Raw genomic sequence first — 10,840 nt, forward strand, 5'->3', positions numbered from 1 at the left:
CTCCGCCCATGGCGCTCCGGAGCCGCCCGGCAGCGGGGGGGTTCCGAGTCCTTCCCCGCACCCTGGGTAGGGACCCCCCAGCTCCGGTGCCTGACCCCCTTTGTCTCCTCCTGGTCCCAAAGTCGGACAAAACCCGATCCTGCGTGGGAGAGAAATCTCAGTAACCCAGTCCGAGCGAGAATGAGTTACGGGAGAGAAGGGAAATAGGGAAAATCATTGGAAATCGTCCTAAATATATACGTGTGCGTGGGTCTGTCCGGTTGTATGGGAAGCGTGGGGGGGGGGGTGTGTGTGTGCAGGGGTTCCTGCAGCCCAGGTAATGGGCAGGGGCTCTTTAAAAGCGGCTCCGCTCCGACTTTCGGAGTTTCTCAGCCCCTGTGACAGATTTATGATCCGCAATAAGACCGGCGTGTTTAAATCCGTAAATCAATCTCGCTTTCTCACTATATAAACGTTCATTTTATCTTTAGAAAGGGAACGGCTTTGATCACGGCACCTCGGAGGGCGAAGCCGCTGTTTATGGCCGCGTTTCCGACCCTTTGAACTGGGGGCTTGAAAAAGAGAAATGTGTGCTTCTTTTGCATGAAACAAACCCAAAAATGCCGGAGGCTCGGGGGGGGGGTGGGAGGGGATCTGTCCCGTTTGCTGCGTTGGCCGATCTGTTGTGTTGGGGATGGGCGTTGTTTGGGTTCTTGGTGGTAGTGGTTTATAACCGGACTGCAGCCGCAGGGACACCTCGTTTTATGACTAAGGGAAAAAAAAAAATGAAGTGGTTGTGTGAAGTGAAAGTTGCGGCTTCTGAATTGCCCTGAAGTTCCCATGCCCCCACCCCCTCGATCCCTCGAAGTTTCTTCCCTCGTGGGACCCCTCCTGCTCCTTTTAATCGGATTTTTGCCCCCCTCCCGCCTCGCACCTTGCGCCAAACCTTTCCCTTCCAACAACTCCTTTCTCTCCCCAAAACGAATCCATTTCGGAATAATCGCGGTCTTTTGGAAACGAAGAGCTGCCCCACTCGCTCCTTAAGGGCCAGGGTGGAGTCAGGACCTTCGTCCCACTCTCCCTATCCTCGTCTTAAAGGGGAAAATAATAATAATACTATTAAAGACTCTGAGAGATTTTCAAACGCATTTTTACGCTTTAGGAGCTTTACTCGGTCAGAGAGACGTGGGGGTACGGCAGCTCTCCTTGTAGGCACCCCGGTGCGGGGGGGGGGGCCGGGCTTTGCCCCATGTTCGGGGCACAATGCAGGGGATCCCCTCTCCCCGGGGCCGCCCCGTGTAGGGCCGGTGCCAGAGCTCAGCGGCTGCCGCCTTTGTTGCGGATTCCCTTTGCAGGACGCCGTGAGTTGGCAGCTCTCTTCAGAGCGGCGACGTGATTTATTTCGAGGTTTATTTATTTATTTGCTCGTACGTTTGAAAGAGGCGAGCGCTGGCCAAGCAGTGAGAGCGGTGGGGAGAGAAGGGCCTGGTAGGGAGAGAAAGGGAACGGTGGGCTCTGTAAAATGGGGAACCGGGAGCATAAATCGTCTCAGCTGGTTTGGAGTCCAAAGCTGTTGTTTTGTTCAGTGAGAGACTGTAATAAAAATCTCAGTGCGAAGGGAAGAGAGGGGAAGAGAAGAGAGGGGAAGAGAGGGGAAGAGAGGAGAGGGGAAGAGAGAGGAAGAGAGGAGAGGGGAAGAGAGGAGAGGGGAAGAGAGGGGAAGAGAGAGTACGAGAAGAGAAGAGAAGAGAAGAGAAGAGAAGAGAAGAGAAGAGAAGAGAAGAGAAGAGAAGAGAAGAGAAGAGAAGAGAAGAGAAGAGAGGGGAAGAGAAGAGAAGAGAAGAGAAGAGAAGAGAAGAGAAGAGAAGAGAAGAGAAGAGAAGAGAAGAGAAGAGAAGAGAAGAGAANGAAGAGAAGAGAAGAGAAGAGAAGAGAAGAGAAGAGAAGAGAAGAGAAGAGAAGAGAAGAGAAGAGAAGAGAAGAGAAGAGAAGAGAAGAGGACAAAGAGCACAGCGTTTCTCAGAGGAGCCCAGCGAGCCAGCCTCCAGGAAAGGTTTAGAGAAATGTTTAAATGCTCTCAACTTTAGGCAGGAGCCACGATGGGGAAATAAACGGAAAACAGAGCCCTTTGGTAGCGAAGCAGATTCGAAGAGCTGCCCCGTGCACACACACATCACACGCTCGCCGGGCTGTGCCAGGCGGCCCTGCAGCTGCTATGGGGAGAGGGCATCTCCAGCTCGAGAAAAGCTTCGTTCAGTTCGAAACTTACTTAAAAAAATACTGTTCCAGTGGAAGGTCACAGTGGTCCTTTGAGTATGAAACTGAAAGACCCCCTTCCCCCTTCCCCATCACGTGATTCATTAAATAATTAATGCAGAGGTTGCAGAATAGATATGTATTCGTCAGGAAAATCGCAGACATGGTCTCCTTGAGTCTGACGTGAAATTCAACTGTCCTTTAAAAAACAAGCCTATAGCTGAGGGAAAAAAAAAGAGAGAGAAAGAGGGGGGGGGGAGAGAGAGAGGGAGAGAGAGAGAGAGAGAAAGGGGGAGAGGAGGAGAGAGGGAGAGGAGTCTGCAATAAAACAATTCTCAGGAACCACGAAGCCACGCCGAGGGCTGGATTATTGTAAGTAGCAGGGGCTTCCCAATTCCTAGCGTGTCTATATGTCCATGTAAATTTATTGTTTGTTATTAATGTTATTGTCGTAAAATGTGACAAATAGCCGTCTTCATTTCCTCCCATTTCTCTTCACATGGTGGTATGTGTGTTTATACCCATCGAGGCATTTCATTGATATTTTTAGGAATATTCCTCTCTCTCCCTCTCCCTCTCTCTCTCTCTCTCCTCACCAACCTTTTTTTTTTTTTTTTTTTTTTTGCTCTCTTCTCTACCTCTCTCTCTTTTTTTTTTTCTTCCTCCTTTCTTGATTTATTACAATAAACATGTCAGCAGCAGTGCGGCTGCCATTGTGTGCGTGTTTGTGAGAGAGTTGTGTTGTTTATAGTGGTGTCCAAGATAAATCATTTCTCGAGTGAAAATGATGTGCAAGCGATGATATTTTAGAGCGAAGATCTCTCTCTACCCCACTCCCTGGAGTTGATTATTTCAGACGATTTACAGTAATAGATCAGCAGCTAATATGAAAGCTCTGTAGCTGGGGGTCTTAAATTACAGCATCTGTGATTACCAATTAAGGAGAGATTTGTATAAATTCGGTAAACCGGGAACGCCTCATTGGCATATAAACCTAGTGGCAGAGCATGACCTTAATATCAAAATTACAGCGCGGAGTCCTGCGTTGCAGCATCCCTTTATCAACGATAATTCATTTTCTTCCCGGTTCCCCACGGTTCCTCCTTCACCCCCCACCCCCTCCAGGCTGAAGGACTCTCCGGGAACGGCCACGGGTTGCTCGAGCCGAGCGAGGCGGTTTGCGGGGTTGTCCCGCTTTAAATCGGACACAGAAATAGGAATTTCAAAGCAAATAGAAAATCGCGTCGGGAAGGATGCAAAGCTCTGGGAGAGGCACAGCTCCGGTCCCGGGCAGGAGGTGGGGGGATGAGGAGGAGGTCTGTGGGGGGGGGTTCGTCCGCGAAGCTCAGAACAAAGGGGACCCGCGGTAAATGGGGCGCTGCCGAGGGACCCCACGGGGCGGATTGTCCTCACAACCCCCCCCCTCTCCCCCCCATTATACAGCTCAAAGAAGGGATGAGCTCGTTGAGGGTAATTCGTTGTTCAAGGGGATAACTTTGCGTAGAGCCCCGATCTCGCTGAGGTTGTAATGGTGATGGATGGAGAAATAGAGAACAGCGTTCTTGTGATGAAAGTTGGAGAAGGTGCTCTCAGGAATCTCTTTGTATGTAGGGACCCGGGCCTGTTTTACCTCGCGAAAAGCACAGCTACAAGAAGTGATAGCAATGGGTTGTAAGTGGCAGCAGGACCTGGCTGGCAGCCGATACCTTTTAGTGATTGCTGTGCAAAACACAGCTGAACTTACACAGGGAAATCCCTCTCAAGCTGCTGAGCCACGGTAGCGAAGCTGAAGCTTTGGGCTCACAGTGTGAGTCCGAGCCGGGGGCACCGCTACCTGCTTTAATGTCAGAACGGGGAGCGCATCTTCCGCAGAAAAGGGGAGGTGGGGAGCGTTCCCCAACCCCCCCCCCCCCCCCCCAGCTCCGAACTGGACCAAATTGGTCCCAACCGCGAGCGTTGAAAGGGAAGGAGGAAGTGAGAGATCGCGTTTTTAAATATTTTACAAGCTCCAACATGCGAGGAGTCAATAAAACTGACAACAGGAGCAAAGATTAAATGTTCGCACCGGATTCTCAGATGAGAATTCCCCGCTTTTCCCTTCCCTTTCCTCCTCCCTGCTCGCCAGCCAAGTCTAACACCACCGAGCGGGGATATTTAACTCTGTCTGCTAATGTAAACCTTTATGTAGCAAAATTAGAGCAGCTCAGCGACTTTCATTAAATATTAAGGGAGAAGCAGGGACGGTGACTGAGCCAGAAATGCAGCATCATTCTCTGTCAAGTTCCGTATTAGTTTAAATTGTCGGCTTCAGATGGACGCGGACACCTCGCATCTCCCAGCCAGCCCCCCTTTTTCTCCCCCCTCCCTCTTTATTTTAGTCAGTGGTATTTTGATTCGTTTTGTTACGTTTTTTTTTTTAATTTTTTTTATTATTATTATTATTCTCTGTAGGCTCGGGATGTTGAGCGTGAGAAATGGGCACTTGGCGGGGGGCGGCTGCGAGCTCGGAGCAGGGGAGCCCCCCGCAGCCCCCGCCCCGTTTAAATCAATACCGGGGCTTTATTCAGCCCGGTCCAGACGCCATTGTGCGAATGTCGCCCTTTAATGACCAGATGTCACGAGGAGATGGGGTGGCCGAGGGCTGCCGGGTCGCTCGGGCCGAACCTTCGTGCTGGGGACATTGGCCCGACCCCAGGGCGCTGCCATCCCGACCCGGGGGGAGAGTCCCAGACCCTAAATAGGACCCCAGACTCTGGATAAGAGACTCAGACCCTTACTAATAGCTGCAGAGCCGAGATAGGATGCCCTAGATCCAAGAGGACGGACCATGCCAGGGATGAGACCCCAGCCTCAAACCTCGGAGGGCACCCGAGACCCAGGGTAGGACCCAAAACCCAGAGGGAACCCTTCCAAGGGTGGTATCTGAGTGGGCGGGGGGAAGGCAAAGCTCCCCCAGCACTGCTCTGGGGGGCTGCAGAAAGGAAACTGGGGGGTGGGGGAGTTGTGGGGGTGCTGCCAAATAGAGAGATCCGGGCTTGGACCACACCGCTGTGCCCAGAGTCCACCTCGCTCCTTGTTTCTCCTTCATGTGCTCCCCACTGCTCCCTACACAAATCTTGCTTAAAAATCATAATCATAATCAAAATGATCCTGGGAAGGGGCCGGGCAGCAGCAGAAGCCCCGCGCAGCCGCCCAGCACCGCCTGTCCCAGCTCAGCCACCAGCACGTCCCCGACCCGCAGAAGTCACCAGCAGATCGTTCCTCACCGCGTTAAATCTTTCCTTATCAACTCGGCTGAAGCCGAGTTTGATAGAAACTAGCTATCGCGGGTTATAGTTACAAAGGACACAGATAACGTTCGAGAGACGGGAGCAGATAATAAGCTATTTCAAGTTGCTCGAGCAAGTGCTGTTGCACTAATTTCTGCGCACTAAGCGTTCCTCTTTGCCTGACATCTCTCCAGAAGTTCCTGCTCCACGCGAATCCGCGTTTATCTCTCTTCTAAAGAAACCTCTCTCCCTCTCGGCCAGACATCCCCTATCTTTTTCCCAGAGAGGAAGCTATTAACGTTGTAAATATGAGTCAACATCACCTTGATTCGTAATTTATTGCGGGGAGGTGGGAGAGAGTTATTTCTGATGCAAGCACCGCGGAGGGCGAGAGCTGCAAAGCGCGGAGCGCAGCGAGCGGAGCGGGGCGAGGAAGGAGAAACCCGCGGAGGGGAGCGGAGCAGAGCGGAGCGGGGCGGGCAGAGCCCGGGGAGGGGAGCGGAGCAGAGAGCGGGGGACGGGCCGGTTCTCTGCTCGGATGTTCAAGAATCTGAGGTCAAAGCAAAAGCAGCATCAGCCGCAACCCAGCTGCGATGCAGGCCCGAGAGCCGCGGAAGAGGTTTCCGGAGCCGATGTGAATTATGTTGCTTCGTTTTAATATTTAAAAAAGGAGGCGAGCGCGCTGCGCGGGCAGTCAGGTCGGAGGGGAAGAGTCCGGTCGCTTTTCAGTTTAAATAGGCGAGAGTCCGGCAACAGGGATGGTTTCCTTTGAAGTTGTTGGTTTCTTTCCCCCACCTCCTCTCTTTTTATCGGGAGGAGGGACAGGAGAAAGGGGGGAGACGAAAGAAATAAAAGGCAATAACCACATTTCAACACTTCCCTGCGCGTAACCGACTCGGTTGAAAAGGAAGGCTATAAATCAGAGGTGATGGTGGAGATTTGACTCCTTACTTTTTTAGCATAGATATGAGGGGAGGGGTTAAAAAGAAATCCCCACTCGTTGCTATTTTGTCTCCTTTTGATGTCCGACTCAATGCGAAATATATCAGTGCTTTATTGGCAGCGGTATCTGGAGGTCAAGAGAGAAGCCTGAAAAACTTCGGGTCAAATTCTCTCCGAGCATGTCCCGGGGAAATCAATAGGGGCTGGCGAACCACAGCCTGTAGGGCTTGGGAATGGGGGGGTGGGAAGGGTCCGGGGACCCCCCCGCTCCCCCCCAGCACTCTACCACTGCACTCGGAGCCTCCGAGCTCAGAGCCCTTCACCTGCCTTGGATCCGGGACTGCAGCTGCTCCTCTCTGCTCAGCTCGGGGTGGTTTTGCTCTATTATTAATATTATTATTATCATTATCATTATTTTCTGTGGGGAGGGTTTGACCCCCCCCCCCCCCCTTCCCCTCCCGGTTTTGGAGCCGAGGCCGTGCAATGGCACGCTTCAGCCTTGCACCAGCATCCATATTCCCACATTTCCTCTCCCTGGGCTGAGGTCAGCTCCAGCAAACCGAGTCTAAAAATAACCTCCAGGATCTGCTTTGTTGCTACTGTTACCTCTCCCCCTCCGTAGTTCAAACCCGAGAGTCAACAATGTTCCTTGAATGGTATTACTTGAACGAGGGCAAGAGTTGAGGGCGGAGTAGGGGGAAGAGAAGGGGAAAGAAAGAGAGAAAGAGAGAGAAAAAAAACGAGGGAAAAAAAGAGAGAAAGGAACAGAGGAAAAAGAGAGAAAGAAAGAGAGGAAAGAGGCAAAGAGAGGGAAAGAATGAGAGAAAGAAAGAGGGAAAGAAAGAGAGAAGGAAAGAGAGAGAAAAAGAAAGAGGGGAAAGAGAAAGAAAGAGAAGGAAAGAAGGAAAGGGAGAGAGAGAAAGGGGAAAAAGAGAAAAAGAAGGAACGAGGAAAAGAGAAAGAATTAGAGGAAAAGAAGTGAAGGAAAGAGAAGGAAAGAGGGATAGAGGAAAAAAAGAGAAAGAGAGATAAGTAGAGACAAAGAGAGAGAAAGGAAACTCGTTGGGCTTTGCACAACTTTTAGTCCTCGCCTCTTTCCTTCTTTCTCTCTTTCCTTCGTTTCTTCCCTTTCCCCGGACGACACATATGGAATCAATTCTGAATCCTGACACTGAAGGCTGGCCAATTCCTACTGGCTCTAAAAACCAGAATCCATTTGGTTCCCTTCTCTCCAGCACCCCTTGTCACTCAGTATTATAACAGTCTTGCAACATTTTAAGTCTTTATAAAGAGAAACAGCTTTGCAGATAGAAACGAAGGATTCTGGGGTGGGGGAGGTTTGGGAGCTTTTTTTTTTTTTTCCTTTTTTTTCTTTCTTTCTTTCTTTTTTTTTTTTTTTTAAGGGGGAACGTGCGTGCAGCCTCCCCCTCCCGACACCTCCACTTCATCCCCCGCCGCTCGGTATCTCTCTGCCGAGGGGGCCGCATCTTTGCAATATTTTCAGCTGTTTTGGAAGCGTTTTTCTCCACGTCGAGTCAGTTCCGACTGAATCGAGGGAGTCCATTAAAAATATATTTATATATATCAAAGCATCTTTGGGGAAAACCCAAACCAAACCCAAACCAAACCGACAAACCGCGGCCGAGAGCTCTGTCAGCGAGATTCACCGGGGTGCAACAAAGTAGTTCCTTTTCCTCTCGTTAATTTGGCCGCTTCAGCTGCGAGTTCGCACCACCCCGGTTCGGCTTCGCTCCTTCTTCTTGAAGTCTTGAAGTCGGACTGTAATACAGGTAAGAAGTTACAGAGAAATAAATAAAAGTACGACGCGGCTCTGCCTTTCCCGGCTCCGACGCTGGGAGCTGTAATTAATTGCCCGAAGGCTTTGACAGGCCGCTCCCCTGCTCCTCATCTCTCCCGGTAACTAATTAAGACCGATGTCTCGGAGCAGGACGGGGGGAAGCTGAAGATGAGCAAAAATGATCTCTCGCGGTCCATAACCGGGACCGGCTACAAACTGTTTCTTTCCAAACGCGTGTTTACCCTCAAAGTTTGTCCGGGCCACATTTGTTTAAAGTTTAGCACCTCTCTCGTTTGAAAAAGAAACTACAAAAGCCCATTGGAAAAGCTGAGTGTTAAGCTGAAGAATGTATGTGATGGTGATTTATGGCCCTACAGACTTTCTTGTTTACTTGAAGCAGATTCTAATTACAACGGCTTCTTAAAAAAAAAAAGAAAGAAAGAAAGAAAGAAAGAAAGAAAAAGAAAAAAGAAATCCCAAGCTCTGTGTATGCCCATCGCGAGGGTTCCCTCCCCAGGTCCGGCTGTAGAGGCCAGATGTGACTTACAAACATCTGGCTCCTTGAGCTGCTTGTCCCTGTGGAGACCAGTGCTTTTGACCAAAATGGGTAAGGCAGAGACTCTTAAACATTTGGCATGAAATTAGTGTAGTTTGGAGAGTCCAAGCATGAGAATGCCAGGCTTTTAGAAAGGGTTGGTTTGGTTGGGTTGGGTTTGGTTTGGTTTGGTTTGGTTTGGTTGGGTTTGGTTGGGTTTGGTTGGGTTGTGTTGTTTTGTGTTGGATTGGATTGGGTTGAGTTTGATTACATTGGGTTGGTTGGGTTGGGTTGGGTTGGGTTGATTGGATTGGGTTGGTCTGGGAGAGAGACGTACTCAAAAATGCTTAATTTCACTCAAATGCCATTTCTGAAGAAAGGAAACAGGAGGGAGAGTGAATTTTCAGATGGAAATATCGGGTGCAATGTTTTCTATGGACTTTTGATCTTAATTTCATGCTCAGAAATCCCCCCCCCCCCTCCACGCACAACCCATGAACTCCCAGGGTAGACTTAAGGAGTGAGGCAGGAAACTAGTTTGCGGAGAAAAAAAAAAAAAAAAAAAAAAAAACGAGAAATTGAATTAAATCTGGAAAGTTTTTCTAAGTACATATCTATTTGTGCTCTCTGCTCTCCTCTGGTTCCCTTCCCTTTAGAACAAGAGAATAACTCTGCCCTCTGGACAAGCTCCCAGTTCTAAAAATGTCCTCATCCGTTGTGAAACTGGAAAACTTTTGACACAGTGTCTAATATTTCCCGAGGCAAACTGGTATATTGGCAGAGAGAGCATCTCGGGTACACAAGCGTCAGTTGGTGGTGGTGGTGGGGGGGTCTTTTTTGTGTGTCTGTGTGTGTTTTTTCTCTTTCTTTCCCCTTGAAGATTGCTGTGCATTAAATTTCCCCAGCTTCAGAATTATCCGCTCTCGCCTGCAGCTAAAGTTGATTTTTTTTTTTATTTTTTTTTTGCCGAGCACTTGATCTGTTGGCGAATGAAATCTGAGAAGAAACCGCAGGCCCTAAGTGGCCATAATTTAATTGATTTTATCATAAATCACCAACTTCATGAAGAAGCAAAGTTTTCATTGAAGTAAATTGATATTAATGGTCACTTTCTGAAATACAGCTGTATAGATCTATATGTTGTTGGTGCTCACACTTCTCTTTTGGGACAGGAGGGTTGAGGGAGGGGGGGAGTATTTTTCCATCCCTCCAGTTTCCTTTTATCCCACTCTTCCTAAAAAACGAATGATTGCAGCATGGGGAACCCGATCCTGGTGTGGATGGGGGGGACTGGAAGCTCAGCTTCTCTTTGTGGCATTTCACAGCAATGGGGATATCTCGAAGCACTGGGATGAGGTCTTTGGGGTGGATGTGAATCGAGCACCCAGATTTCTTCGGGTTCTTCCCTGAGTCACGCTGCCACCTCTGCCCAGAGGCTTTGTGGGCATAGGGATGCGCTATTTCTGCCTACAGCACGTGTGTTGCAGAGAGGTGCATCCGTGCTAAAAGTAGAGCTAGGATTTAAAGCCCCCACTTCCATCTCCGTGTCCTCTGCTGCGTTGAACATTGCCGTTCCCAAAGCTTTCCCTCCTAATTAAAAATTAACCGAGGGCTCGGGATAGATTGGAGCCCTTTGATATGGTGATGAGGATGTCGGATCAAATGCCCTTACAGTAAGAGAGGATTTTAGCACGGGGCAGTGGCTCTGCTGTGTGCCTGGCGGTGGCTGTGGGGTGGTTGCAGAGATGTGCAGTGAAGGGAGAATGGAGGACTCGCTGGTATCCGCACGGTTCCCTATAGAAGACAGATATTCAGTGGGAACATCCCAAAGCAGAGAAACGCAATTCCTTAACACCGCTTCTTTATCCCTCTCCTGATAATCCCTGCTCAGAAATTGATAATCCTTACGAAGTGGTTTACGGAAGCAGGTAAACTGAGCTTATTTCTTCTCCCAGGTCCTCTCTCCCCCATGCTCAGACCGTCCTCCAGCGGCCGCCGGGTCCCGGATTCAGGCGAGTATCACCGCAAAAATAACCAAATTCCTGCTTTTTTTTTTTTTTT

At 49.7% G+C, this 10,840-nt stretch overlaps 2 long non-coding RNA genes across 2 annotated transcripts in view; one reads left to right on the top strand and one right to left on the bottom strand.

The window, feature by feature from the left end:
- The window catches only part of LOC110388611, a 30,795-nt gene extending 19,961 nt beyond the window's left edge, over positions 1–10,834 (top strand). Inside the window, exon 3 of the long non-coding RNA XR_002432931.1 lies at positions 10,735–10,834. This is a non-coding gene — a long non-coding RNA (uncharacterized LOC110388611). The remainder of the gene's footprint in view (positions 1–10,734) is intronic.
- LOC110388612 overlaps positions 9,723–10,840 on the bottom strand; it is a 3,848-nt gene continuing 2,730 nt past the window's right edge. The window contains exon 2 of the long non-coding RNA XR_002432932.1: positions 9,723–10,573. This is a non-coding gene — a long non-coding RNA (uncharacterized LOC110388612). The remainder of the gene's footprint in view (positions 10,574–10,840) is intronic.

Source organism: Numida meleagris, chromosome 26, assembly GCF_002078875.1.
Source record: "Numida meleagris isolate 19003 breed g44 Domestic line chromosome 26, NumMel1.0, whole genome shotgun sequence".
NCBI classification, from domain to species: Eukaryota; Metazoa; Chordata; class Aves; order Galliformes; family Numididae; genus Numida; species Numida meleagris.